We start from the raw sequence: 14797 nt of genomic DNA on the forward strand, positions 1-14797 counted from the left end.
ATATATATATATATATATATATATATAGTCACATAACCTGTTGCTTCTGAAAATGACCCTAAAATTAACATTTCTGACATTCTTAGTAACATAGTAGATTTTACTGGTGAGCTGTGGCCGGGACTCTCTTCTCTTGCCCCTCCCAACCACCACCGGGGCAGTGAACTCTGCCTCTGGGGCATCCTCAGTCAGTCCAGGGAGCAATGGCAGAGCCCAGAAATCAAACTTGGGTCTCCTTCATGCCAAACCACTGGGCCAGTCCAGTTAAATACATTTTTTAGGACACTTAACGTACATCCCACAGGTCACTACTGCTCTGTAGCAGCGCTCTATATTCATGCAAAAGGTATCTCAATACAGCTGACAGTCAGGCTGGTTCTGCTGAAGTACTGATGTACATTCATGGCCCATAATTGATAAATTAGTGAAGTTGTACAACCTCAAGATCACTGGCTGCTTCTTCAGTCTCGGCTCGTCTTATGGGCTCTCGCTCTAATACGCTTTTGGCCACAGCTCAGCACAGGTTACCCTCCTCTGGACTAGCATCAGACAAAACGTTAGCCTTCGTCTTAGCTGTCTGATGATATGAGAGCCAGCAGTAGTGGAAATTTTGGATTTTACCCACTTCCTGGAGATATTTTGTTGGATTTTTGTTTTTGTGAATCTGGTGGGAAAATCTGAAAATGATCTGCTGAGTTTGAAGACATTTCCTCCACTTTTCTTTGAAACTGCCTCTGATTTCTTGCAGATCCAAATCTGATTTTGCCATAGGTATGGATTTTCTTTGATAAAACTGGAAGAACTGGTTTGCCAAATTATTATGCGGATCTCCTTTAAAGGAGTTTGCACATCCATAGTCGTGTGCAAGCCCCTCCCCCCCGAGCTTTGCCTATAAATGGCTGAACCGTGAGCTCAAGCTCAGATCTGTGCTGCTCGCCAGCTAGGATGTCTTACACGCTTAAGTTACTGCCTGGTGAGAAGAGAATACAAGAACTGGGATGATTCAGCCACTATAGACAAACCTCGGGGTGAGGGGCTTGCACACGACTATGGATGTGCAAACTCCTTTAAAAGAGATCCGCATAATAATTTGGCAAACCAGCTCTCCCAAACTTCATTGTATGAAATAAAATCCATATCTGTGGCAAAATCCGATTTGGATCTGCGAGAAATCAGAGGCAGTTTCAAAGAAAAGCTGGAGGAAATGTCTTCAAAGGTCAGCAGATCATTTTCAGATTTTCCTGCCAGATTCACAAAAAAAAAAAAAAAAAAAAAATCCAACAAAATATCTACAGGAAGTGGGTAAAATCCCAAATTTCCTCTGTTCTAATCTAACCTGGCTGAAAGCTGTCCAGGATTGACTTTGAATTGCTCACACGGAGACGCTCCGAGTTTTTCCTCTAATGCCCAGATGATCGCCACCTTCCAGACCACGGGCAGGCTCCGGTTCCAACACGCACAGAGGACTGCCTTATCTGGTTCCATTTCCCCCCATGTGTGTACAGAGCTGTGTACATTATGTGCTGTACCAACCCCAGGTTCATGGTGTGAAGTCATAAAAAGAGAGGAAGAGACACTCAAGAGATAGTGGGGCTCCGTCAATGCAGCCTGGAGTCAGTGCTTCCAGAACCTGCTCAGAAAACAGAGCAGCACCCCGGGCATTCTCTGAATACTCAAATCAGGATAATTATCTGTAAACAAACAGGGAATTGTGGCTAATCTCTCTTTTGTCTGGCGGTTTCCTCTTCCTCCTTTGAACTTCTAGCTCAATCAGAACCCACCTGGTATAGGATTACAGTGCCTTGACCCTTCAGTTACAGCTACCTGCATAGTCCATGTGCAGCCTCTATTGGGGTGGGAGAGGACATGCTTATCCCCCTCTGGCACTCTCTACCCTCCCTTCCCCTGATCCCCACTGTATTCTGCTTCCCTTCCTCCCCCATAGGCACTCGTCTGCCCTTCTCCTAGTCTCCAGTATGTTCTCTCCCCCGGGGAAAGCTTGGCCTCTTCTCCTCCAGTCCCCAGTATGGGCCTGGCCTACCCTGCCCTCTCCCACGTCTTCTCCTCTCTGGAAACACAAAACAATTGGTGCCTAACACCGTGTCGGCTTCCCCTGCTGATGGGGGTCAGTCTTCCGGGTAATATGAGCCATGTGGGGCCTGCAGATCATCTAGCGCATGAGGTAAAGGAGGCTGACACAGAGTTATTAAGTGCCCACCCCTTCTGCTGGCTGGGGGCAGGATAGGATTGAGAAGGGAGGGGAGGTTAGGCCATGCGCCAGGCTGGGTCGGGCTATACCACTGACCGTGGGGTGGAGGAAGGGAGAAAACTACTGCACTTCATGCCCCGCCAGGAGGCTGCTGCTGTATTTGGGGCACTGTCAGGTGGAGTCTGAGCATGGGATCCATTTGCCAGCGCCTAGCGAGGGCCCCCTGAGCCCCAGCCATTGCAACAACAATGCACTTGATTAATCTCTGGATCCTGGTAGATGTGCGCCTTTGAGCCAGCCAACTAGCAGGTAGCACTCCCGAGCAACAGCTGGCACTTCCTCCCTATGGCTATGAATGCTGCCTTTGCAGTGTGTCCAGCCCCCTGGCAACCTAAGGAACAGAGGCCCGGCCTTCAACCAAATCCTATCCTCCAACGCAGTGCTGCCACTGGGCCATCAGTTTGACCTGCTCCATTTTATCTGATATCATAAAAAAAAAAAACCCAAAAAAAAGCAGATCTAGCCGAGGACCTGATGGATTTCCAAGTTGTGACTTTAATTTTAATTGAGCTTCATGAGGCTCAGAATTTGTGTGTCGCGGCACTGAGCTGCTTAAGCCACTTGTAGCTACAATTTCTTCTCTGACTGTGTAGAAATAAAGGTAGTGCACATCACAGATGATTCCTCTTTACTGGACTAACTCATCATCTGTGAAAACTCATCACCGATGTACAGTTAGGCCATCCGCATGTTTGTTGACCCTTATTTCTACATATTCAAGTGGACTAACGCGGCAACTGCAACACTTATTTCTCTGAAGCTATTCTCACTCATTCTCTCTCAGCCTTAAGTGGCCCTTTAGCATCTGCCAGAACCTGACACACAAACCCCTGCACCCATCTTTGAAGTATGCGTATTCTATTCCAGCAGGACACACGATATTCTCTCATCCCTCTCGCCTTCCCAAAACCAACTTATCCCATACTCCTCCCCCCTCTTACTGCAAAGCCACCAATTAACAATTACAATAAGCCCACATCTTCTAATTACTCAGTAAAACTTCCAAGCAATTAAAATAATTTTCTGCCAAATCAGTGAAAAGCAGCCCAGAAAACGAGGTCATCCTAGGGGCTGCCTTGAGCTGGAGTTCAGTCATGTTCTTGGGGGACGCACAGACAGACAGATGGGGGTAAATGGAGTAATGTGCTGTAGGAGGACTCGTACTTCTGTTAACTTTGTCAAGGTACGCAGGACAGCTGGGGTTCAGGCGCAGGAAACGTCATCCTGCCTCCAGAAAGCAGCACATCGGATGCCTGGAACAGCCTCCTTCACTAGAGGGGGTAGCCACCAAAACATCGACAGGATTCAGGCAGAGACAGACAGCAAGGGAACGAAACGACCAGAGATCAAGAAAGGTCTGTGAAGACACAGTAGGTGGCGGGGGGGGGGGACCTTACAAATCAAGGGAGCCAAGAGGCCCCTTTATCTGCCAACAAAAATTGTATCACTATAAAAGTGCCTTGTGGGCCCTTCCACCAGAAACAGCAGCAAAAGCCTAAGAAAGAGATCAGCAAACACAGTGACACAGGAAAATAGCTGATGTGGCGTTGCACACAGGCAAAACTTATTCAGACTATTCGGTTACACTAGAAATCGTTGTCTTATAAAGTGAATTTGGCACTGACCTGTAGTCTTCAGCTATGCTGTACGAGTCAAATAGGGTGGCCAGAATCCTTCTGTATTACCTCTGCAAACAGAGAGAAAAAAAAATCAGGATTAACCTCAGACTCCTCAAATCTGCTTAACCTTATCCTGCAGTGCGATGCCAAAGAGTTCACTTTCTTTCAAAAAGCATACGGAGAAGATGCCACATGATAGACAGTGTTTTTCAGTGTTTGATATCTCCGTTAAACCAAGTACCAATTGATCAGGCTGGACTGTGAAAGCTCCCGGTCACTCTGGGGAGCTGCCAGCGCAATACAGTAGAACTGGGTTATTGAGAGCAACCAAATCAGGCGTTTTGTCCTTAAGATTAGGGAAATGGAATGGGGGCCATGAAAAGTAGACACTGACAAGGTGATAAATCATCCTATTTCACTATGACAGTGGCTACTTTTCATGGTCCCCCTTCCATTTTCCTAATCTTAAGGACAAAATGCCGGATTCTACAAAATAGTTAAGGCATATTGCACGATGCAAACTCTAGGTAGGGAGTACTGAAGGCATTATTTAAGGAAGGGACTTTTGTTAGTTCCATAGATGATATCTATGTGCAAATACTCTGCTGGTTTTCAACACATTTTATCTTTAGGGAATGATGGCTGTAACTTCAAAGCTCAGGAGGAACATCTGACTTTAAAATAAGAGAGACAGAATAGCCCCAGTAAGCTGCTGGAAAGAGGAGAGGGACCAAGAAAAAGGCACCGCCCAGGTGAGCGAGTGACAGGCGTCAAAGTTTTAGTAACAGACGGTGCAGATCTTAGAGACGACAGCCCCATCTCAAGGACACGTTAAATTGGTGACCTGCCAAGTGATTCAGAAAGACAGGGGAATGAGGCTTCTAGCTTCGGCCTGCTCACCTCATACCAGCAAGAGATTAAAGAATTATAATGCGCTCTCTTCTGGGTCAGTACAAAGCTACTGTGTTCCTCTCTGTTCAACTCCACGGGCTTCTAAATCAGTCCCCACTTTATGCCATTTCCTGTACCTGGCTCCGGCTATCGGACAGTTCCAGCCGAGTCAGTCCTGGTCTTACCCCTTGCATCTACAAAGACTGGCATTTCCAACTTTTCTAAGAAATGCAGGGCATGGCAGGACCGAGGATGCGGTGGGGTTAAACCAGATCCGGGTCCCTGCTGACCCCGAAGCTGCCAGGTAAGCCTGCCATGGTCTGCACCCCATGACACAGGAAGTGCAGGATACACTCACATCAGGAAGCCCACGTGCATGCCTCGGCGTGGCCCTCCTGGGAGCAGAGGGCAAACACACGAACGAAGAGGAATATCCCCCCCCACGCATGCCTGCAATGTCCCCAGTGAGGTAAATGCACAGGAGTCGCACTGGATACCCACAGTGAGCAGGACATTGCCCAATCGCTCTCCTTCGGACTGAAGGCGAGCTTCATTCATCGCATACAAAATGCCAGGCATGCACTAATAGGGGCGTCTTAAGGCAGATCTCGCTAACCAGCCGAGATGATGGTTTCGGCAGTTAAACTAAAGCATTTCTCTTTTCCATTCTAATTTTATTGCTGAACGACGACTTGACGATTACAGCTCCTCCTCCTTGGCCACTTCCACCGCACTGAATCTAAAATAAAAAGTGCCACGGCGCAGGACTCCGGGGCAAGGCATCGCTCTCAGACACACGCAGCTAAGAAATTGATACTGGAAAGAGGAATTGGGTTTTTTTCCCCAATCTAAGACTGGGTTACAGGTTTCCTTGTACAAAAAAAGGATGACAAGGAAAGCGTGAAAATATACGAAATGTTACGATTAAAAAAAGGAGCTCGGGGGAATAAGAACAACAAAGGCAGCCCGGGCACAAACTGATGTCTTCGGGTTCCCAAACAGAGCTATTCCACTGTCATTTCATGGCACTTCCTCGAATCGCCATCGCTGCATCGGTCCTGCCGCCTTCAGGAGGCGCGCACGAGCCACCGAGCGCAGGTTCTCACGCATGCAATCCCGGTACGTGATGCACCCTCCCCACTCCCACCCCCGGGGGAGCCTCATTTCTTTATGGTTAATCTTACTTTCAAAATGGAAGAGGGGGAAGTTTACAAAAGATAGAGAAAAAAACCCAAACAAACCAAAAAAAAAAAGAATTCTCATTTTTCCTCTCTCCCTACTTATTTCAAACCTCCATCCCCCCCCCCCCCCCCCCCTAGTGCTGTACAAATTCAATAATTCAAACTGACAACCTTGCTAATTGGATAAATGCAACTCCCGCTCTCCAGGGAAGGGTTTATTTCTGTCTATTTGGAGCGCTGGATCCGGAAAGGGGGGATGGGGGGTTATGTTCTTTAACAGGAATTCCATCTGCTTTTTTCTCTCCCCCCCCCCTCACCTTTGCCTTCATTCACAAACCCTCCTGAATATTTACGAGGGGTTGTTTTTTTTTTTCCCCCCCCATTTTCCACCCTCCCCTCACATCCCTCCTCCTCTTCCTCCCTCTGGTATCTCTCACAATAAGTTTCCAAATGCAGCCCCCCCACCACCACCACACCCCCTCCTTGCTTTAGATAAACACAGGCAGTGTCAAGTGTGAGGAGGGGATTCAACTGCCAGTCAAGGCTCAGGCCTTCAATGAGGCCTAGAGGCCTACAATAATATACTGCATGCTTTCCATATGGGAGCTGGGTTGCCCCGGGAAACGCTAACAGGCAGAACGGAGCTTAATAGAGTCCATATTCATTGTAATGCAGTGAGCTGGCTCAAGAGACTATTGCCCCTTGGGTCGGCTTTCTTTATTCTGTCTCCCCCCTCTTTTTCTTTCTTTCTTCTTTTCAAAGGGCCGAGGTCGCTGAAGGGTTCTAATTTGGAGAGGCTGGGGGCGCGGAGAAAAGGACAAGTTTTGTTTCTTTGGGGGGGGGGGAGGGAAAAGAGAGGCATGGGCAGGGGGTGTGTGTGTGGGGGGGGGGGGGGGGGTTGGTTGGCAGTTACTGGAGCACCGGCAGTTAAAAAAAAAACAAAAACAAAACAAAAACATGGCTAATAAGCCTTGTGGTGCTACTGGCTGTTAATAGAGATCACTGAAGCACTCAACGCACCCGAGCAGCCCTGCTTTGGGAAAACACTGCATGCTCCTAAAAGTGCAAGCCAGGAAGGAGCCCAATAAAGGGCCACAAGGAACAAACCTGGCTTACAAGAGGCAGCTTTCGTACAAAATGTAACCCAAAGCAGTTTAAGAAGACAGGACGTGCCATGCTGGGTCAGGCCGCTGGTCCAGCCCCTCTCCGACAGCGGGCAATCCCTGTTAGTTTGGAAGGAACAGGGAAGTCCATTCCAAGCTGATGATCCCTGAGCCCATCTGGGTGTTAATAGACTTGGCCTCCAGAAACTTTTCCAAACCCAGCTGCACTATTCATCTCTCTCACACCCTCCAGCACCAAATTCCACAGCTTAATTGTGCATTGACTGAAAAATGCGTTCTTAAATTTGTTATAAATCTGCTACCAGTTAGTTTCTAGTCCTAGGTCTTCTTGAAAGAGTAAATAACCAATTCCCTATTAATCCGTTTCCATATACCACACAATTTTATAAACCTCTAACAGACCTCTGCTCAGTTGCCTGTTCTCCAAGCTGACAAGTCCTAACCTGTTTAGCATCTTTTTTTTTTGTAAGTGAACTTTTTTTTTTTGTAAGAGGACTTCCTAAATACTAGGTATCCCTAAATTATCGACACCTCACCAATTCCTACTATCAGGACTCCACAACTGCTCAATCAATTTTTGAATCCATAAGTTCACTATATTATTCTTATTGTATCTATATGGTAGATTTGACAGGTCATCTCTACTACGTTAAATAGTTAAATTGTATATACATATTATATTATATTATATTTATTATTACTATGTTAAACTGACATCCGGTTTTATTGTTCCTTATGTTCTACAGTTCTATGTAAAGCCCCCATCCGCTGTTGGGCAGTTCATCGTTTTATGTAAACCGGAGTGATTTGTAATTCCCACAAGAACTTCGGTATATAAAAATTAAAAATAAATAAATAAACTATTCCATCCCCCATTATCATGTTTGTCTCCCTCCTCTGCATCGTTTCTAGTGCTGCCTTTTTTAGTTTTTTTTTTTAATGAAGTGACCAGAACTGCACACAATACTCAAGGTGTGGTCACACCCGTAGATCTATAGCGGCATTATGATTGGCGAGTCCAAACTAGAGCCCATGGACGTAAGCATCCTTCTGGCCTGCGGAGACATGAACTGTCCAAGCCCACCAGCAGGGGGCAGGAATGATGTCAGTGCTGCAGGCTCAGATGCAAAGCAGAAGAGCTCCAAGGAGGGACCCCCTCCCCCATCCCACCCTCGTCCCCTGACAGAACAGCCCGCCCCATTTGCTCATCCCTGCATCACGATATCCTTAGATTTATTCTCGCTTCCTTTTCTGAATAATACTTAACATTCTATTTGCTTTTTTGACCTTTGCTGCACATTTAGCTTAGGATTTCAATGCACTATCCCCAATGATTCCAATATTTTCTTTCTGTCAGAGAGGAAAAAAAAAAATCATCACCCCCACTGCTTTTGGGCCTCTGGGTCAACGTCTTCTGTGAGGTCAAAGCATAATGCAATGCTTGGGGGCCACGCCAATTTCCGCCCTTCTTGAACTTAGCAACGTGAGCTGGAGAGCGTGCACATTCTGAAATGACCACTAAGCACGTTTACCCGTTAACCCACGCGAGATGACAGAAGACGTTTCAGCAGCACGGTTATTCATGCCCGCCGAGGTGTCAGAAGGCATTGGTAAAGCCACTACACCCTGTGAGGAGATTAAGCAATGCAGGGGGCAGCAGAAAAGATCCAGAGCAATGGTGGCAGGATCCAGGATGCCACAGGGTTTCCTGGTGGAGGGAACAGAGCAATCCCCCAAACCTCGACGCCTTAATTAAATATTTATAAAATCTTACATCAAAAGAGGTATCAACTCTACTTGGCTTTGTGGGTCTAATGTAGAAAATAAGGGTCAAACAAACTAGTTGTATGTGAGACCTTTTTACTGGACTAACTTAATACATCTGCAAAGAGCTTTTAGGAACCAAATGCCCTTCATCAGTCACTGAAGAAACAGTGCAGTTACACTGGGTTCAAATGGTACAGTCAACTAAGGATAAGGTTTTCTGCACATGCCAATACAGCTCAGTAAAGAGCCAGGGGGTGACAGAGGTGAGGGACAGTAGAACTTTACAGTTCAAGGAGCATAATGGGTGCGAAATACAGAGGTCGATATTCAAAAGCCATTTAGATGGATATGTTTATCCGGCTAAGTAGCCAAGCCACATAACGGTTGAAAATGGACCTCATAATGTACTTAAGACCCTTTGTGTTTATTTCAAAGTGTTTGATCATCCTAATTTCAAACGTTTTGTATTCACATATACTCTGAAAATTCCCTTTAAGTATTCCCCCTTTGAGAAATGTTGGTCTACTGAACTGTCACAATGTTTTTCTCTGTAATGTGTTATTGCATGTTTAAATAATATCTATAATGTTCGTAAAGAATATAAATATCAAGCAACAATCCACTGTAACAATAAACCAATTTAATATTTATACATTGCTTACATATTAAATGTATATTGAAATAATACAACATACAAAAAAAATTAAAGAAACAAAAAATAAAACAGACTCCCGACATAGCCATGCTTTGGCAGCAAATGCCTGCTTCAAGAGAAGAAACAAATAAATAAATAAACCCTATGATGGAAAATACTTGTACAGTAGTCCAGATATTCTCCAATGGGAAACCAAATTGATGAACTTGTCCTGGATGAAGGTCGACAGAGAATCATTCATCAAATCCCACAGAATTTTTATTAAAATAAATCCCAATCAAACAGTATTACGAACACTTGCTGGGAGTAGTTTCAAACCGAGCAAATAGATGTACCTGCAGGGCAAAATAAAACCTTCACATACAGCACATTCAGAAAGTATTCAGACCCCCTTCACTTTTTCTACATTTTGTTACACTGCAGCCTTATTCTACAATGGATACCATGCATTTTTTCCCTCCTCAATCTATACACAATACCCCATAATGACAAAGCAAAATCAGATTCTAGAAATTTGTGCAAATTAAATTTTTGAAAAAACTGAAAGATCACGATTACATAAGTATTCAGACCCTTTACTCAGTACTTTGTTGAGGCACCTTTTGCAGCAATTGCAGCCTCAAGTTGTCTTGGGTATGACGCTACATCTTGGCGACACCTGGGTTTGGGGATTTTCTCCCATTCTTCTCTGCAGATCCTTTCAAGCTCTCTGTCAAGTTGGATGGGGGGAGCATTGATGCACAGCTATTTTCAGATCTCTCCAGAGATGTTCAAATCGGGTTCAAGTCCAGGCTCTGGACTTGAACCCGATTTGGGTACTTGCCAGGTTTTGGGGTATTTTCTAGGTTCTTATGGCCTGGATTGGCCACTGTTGGAGACAGGATGCTGGGCTTGATGGACCCTTGGGTCTGACCCAGTATGGCATGTTCTTATGGTTGGGCCACTCAAGGACATTCATAGACTTGTCCCGAAGCCACTCCTGTGTTGTCTAGGCTGCGTGCTTAGGACATTGACCTATTGGAAGGTGAATCGTCACCCCAGTTCCTGCAGCTGAAAAACACCATCATGCTTCACTGTAGAGATGGTATTTGCTAGGTGATGAGCGGTGCCTGGCTTCCTCCAGACATGACACTTAGCATCAGGGCCGCCATCAGGGCAGTATTCTTGGGCCTGCAGTATGGGGCCCCAGGATCTACTGCCACATATGGGGGCCCGCCGCAGCCGCCAGGCGGCAGGTGCGCTTGGGGGATGTATTAGTTCATAGCAAAGAGGCCCACTGAGGCTCTCTCCGACAGTCTGTTGCCCAGGGGCCTACTGAAACCTGGAGCCGGCCCTGGGTGCGGGCCCCAGAGAAGGGAGAGAATCAATGCTATGCGTGTCTTTTAGACACACATAGCATTGATTTACAGAGCACCGCAGACACTCGTCCGCGCGCTCTGTCCTGCCAGCGTTCACTGTCTGACGCGGCTGTGACGTCACCGCCGCGTCAGACAGTATGCGCCGGCAAAGCGCGCAGGCCGTCGCTGTCTGCTTACTGTATGGGGCCTCAAAATTCCTGATGGCGGCCCTGCTTAGCATTCAGGTCACAGAGTTCAATTTTGGTTTCATATCTTGTTTCTTATGCTCTGAGAGTCCTTTTAAGTGCCTTTTAGCAAACTCCAAATGGGCTGTTATGTGCCTTTTACTGAGGAGGGGCTTCCATCCAGCTACTCTACTATAAAGGCATGATTGGTGGAGCGCTGCAAAGATGGTTGTCCTTTTGGAAGGTTCTCCCATCTTCACAGCGGAACTCTTGGGTTCTGTCAGTGACCTCCCTGATCAAGGCCCTTCTCCCCCGATTGCTCAATTTGGGTGAGCGGCCAACTCTAGGAAGAGTCATGGTGGTTCTGAACTGCTTCCATTTAATAATGATGGAGGCTGCTTTGTTCTTTGGGACCTTCAATGCTGCAGCAATGCCTCAACACAATCCTGTCCCAGAAGTCTACAGACAATTCCTTCTACTTCATGGTTTTGATTTTGATCTGACATGCACTGTCAACTGTGTGCCTTTCCAAATCCTGTCCAATCAATTGCATTTAGCACAGGTGGACTCCAACCAAGTTGGAGAAACTTCTCAAGGATGATCAATAGAAATAGGATGCACCTGAGCTCATAGCAAAGGGTCTGAATACTCATGTAAATGTGATTTCAGTTTTTTGTTTTAAATTAGTTTCCACAAATTCCTACAAACATGATTTCACTTTGTCATTATGGAGTATTGTGTGTAGACTGGAGAAAGGAAAAAATGCACATTATCCATTTTAGAAGACGGCTATAATGTAACAAATTGAGGAAAAAAAGTTAGGGGATCTGAATACTTTCTGAAGGTCTCTGAGTGACATTACTGCAATATTTGAAGAAAGGAGGAAGGTTCGTCATAGGAAACCGGCTAATACTGCGAACTGCTCAATGTGATAATGTGTTGTATAGGATTTGCTACCAAATCATGGCCATGTCAAGGCTTCAGTTTTATTTTTAATTAGATTCTTTTATTTGTTGAATTTGGGTACATATATATTAGTTCAATGTATGTTCTATAAACGGATTATTCATATTAAATTGGGGTCGATTTTAAAAAGGATCATGTGCGTGGGCACATGGACGCGCCAATTTTATAACATGCACGCGTCTTATCTTGGAAATGATTTGGGGGCGATAGCCCTTTTATCTGAAGGATTTCATTAGAACTGTGAGGTGTTTACCCCTGTCCTTTTGTTCAGAACAAAGGTCTCATGTAGCTTGGCTGTTTATAATGTGTGAAGGATGAAACCTGGAGCTAAGAAGGCTGCATCTGGCAATCCCTTTTGCTGAGCTGAAGGCATATGAAGACAACCCAAGTCCTAGCTGACAAACCCAGGGTAACTGCGCTGTTTCTTCATTGACCTGATGATGGCAGCATAGCTCTCAAAAGCTAATCACAAATGTATAAACATATCATCAACAAGCAGGACAAGCATGCAGAGGCACAGTTTAAGAAATTCTAACATAACAGGCCGATTTTATATCGCGTGCTGGCCCTAGTGCACAGGCTAACGAGCTCTTGGACGCGCTAGGCTATCACCCAATGCAATAACGAGATTAGCGCATCCAAAACAAGCGTCCAAACCAGCGTGTAGCTAATAGCACTCATCACGTGTAAATGCATGTGGATGAGGCTATTAGCTATTACCCCCAATGCAAAACAAAATCACCGTACACCCGATGCGCACGTTTTAACAAGAAAAACTTAATGCCAGCCCCAGGGCACTTCTCTTTGGCACCCGATGCCATGGATACACTAGGGACGCACAATTTATCCCTAGCACGTCCTTTTTAGCGTGACCCCTCATTTAATTAATACATTGCGTGCCCAGGAAAGGAGGCTGAGCATGCATTGGGAGAGTGGGCGCTCAATCATGAGTGCCCATTTTACATGAACCGGATACTGCATCGGCCTGATTGATTGGTAAAAGATGCGTACGGGTGATGTAGGTGAAGCATCTCCAGGTGGGAGATGGATGTCTGCACATATGGGTGTGTGGGGGTGTGCGTGTTTGGGAATGTACAGTGTTTGGGGGGAGGCTATATGTTTGTTTGTAGGTATGTGTGTGCGCTAAGGTGGGTTGTTTGTGGAGGGGTTGCATGAAGGATGCATGAGTGTGTTTGGGTAGATTGGGGGATGTACATGGTTGGTTCTATAGGAAGGTTGTGGCTATGATTTTTAGGGGTATGGCTTGTCTGCAGGTGGGGGTACATCTGAGGGAATGTGAATTGAGAAGTGGCGTGGAAGGCATCTTTCACCAACTGCATCCGTGATTTTCCGTTTCTGCTGGGGGAGGCATGCATGTGGGTGTGTGGAGTGTGCATGAAGTTGGTTAAACATGGGGGAGAGGGGAGGTGACTTTGAAGATGCATTCTCGTGCCAGCTGCTTCCGTTACTTTTCCATGTCTGTCTATGTTGCTTTATGTCACAGTGCGGGAAGGATGAGGGGGAGGGGGTTGGAAACAAGAGTGGTGATCAACGTTCAAACAATTTCCCATAGAAAGCAGGAGGATTTTCTTTGGAAGCTCTGTCCTCTGAAATTATTGACCTGATGTTTCCATTGTATATTATAATCTTTATTCCCCCTTCTTATTTCCTACTCCAAGTTTACACATCCTTGTTATAATGTAACTTTATTCTCCTTCAAATTGTCTACTGTTTGTTGGTTATAGTTTCTACTTGTTCGATGTAAACCGAGTTGATTTGATTTGTATCAAGAAATTCAGTATATAAAAGCCTTTAATAAATAAATAAAATAAATAATGTTTCTAGTTTTCAAACTTATCCGAGATATTGAGATTTACTCTTCCTGCATGCTGAACTGGGTAAATTTCCATCCCTTGTTTGGAGGAAGGGATCAATCCCATGGACTAGCAGATGAACAGTGATCTCTTTTCTATAATTCTAACATTCTGTATGCTATCGAACATAAAAAGCTCTCATCTGTATCTTGTTGTTTGACCGTTATTTCTACATATTCAATGAACTAACATGGCATCCACAGTTCTTTGTTTAGGTCTAACAGGTGCTCACTGTTCTACTTTCTGTGTGTAGTGAATATTAGTGCATCCTTTCCCTAGGCAGTCAAAGCCGCACTGATATGTGCCAAGTTGTGACCAGTCTTACAGGCTCATGCCAAGCCTACTGATTGGTTGAGAGTTGGGCATGGATTCACATCTGAAACATTTCTTCACAAATGCATCTGTCCCAAATGAAGGTTTTTAGCTTTCTATTGTTTTAAACACTGTTCACTTCCCCCGAGTCCTACAATAATAGACACTGCATTTGCCGGTTGCTGCTTGCCCTGGTTATGGGTTCTTGGCTTGGCTTCAAGCCTCTCTCATACAGGACAGCATTTGTTCTCAGAAACTGGGGCTTAATGAACCCTATGGGGTGATCAACACCAACACATTTCAATATGATTTCTTTTCCTTTCTGGCCTTTCCTCTTTCCAAAAGTTTACAAACATCATGGAACCCTACTCATGGTTCGGAGAGTTACGTCCGGATGCTTACAGAGATCCTGTACTCAAGGTGCTTCAGAGGGAAACTCCCCCCACCCAAAAACCATTCAGCAGATTTTCCCCATACAAGGTGGGCATAACTGCACCTGCATCATTCGGGTGCTAAGTTCAGATCATTATCCCCCTCTCTACAGACCTGCCCTTTGGCCAGAGGACACAGACCATTGTTCCTTTTGGAAGCCAGTATGCCTAACCCCTGGGCCTGGT

General features: G+C 45.5%; 1 protein-coding gene across 2 annotated transcripts in view; it reads right to left on the reverse strand.

Annotated features, from left to right (window-relative positions):
* BOC (BOC cell adhesion associated, oncogene regulated) overlaps positions 1 to 14797 on the reverse strand; it is a 152610-nt gene that overhangs the window by 82119 nt on the left and 55694 nt on the right. For both annotated transcript variants that reach the window (XM_029578116.1, XM_029578115.1), the window contains exon 2: positions 3895 to 3956. The gene's annotated coding sequence lies outside the window, so the exon portion shown is untranslated. The remainder of the gene's footprint in view (positions 1 to 3894; positions 3957 to 14797) is intronic.

The sequence above is a fragment of the Rhinatrema bivittatum genome, chromosome 15 (genome assembly GCF_901001135.1).
Source record: "Rhinatrema bivittatum chromosome 15, aRhiBiv1.1, whole genome shotgun sequence".
Taxonomy (NCBI): Eukaryota; Metazoa; Chordata; class Amphibia; order Gymnophiona; family Rhinatrematidae; genus Rhinatrema; species Rhinatrema bivittatum.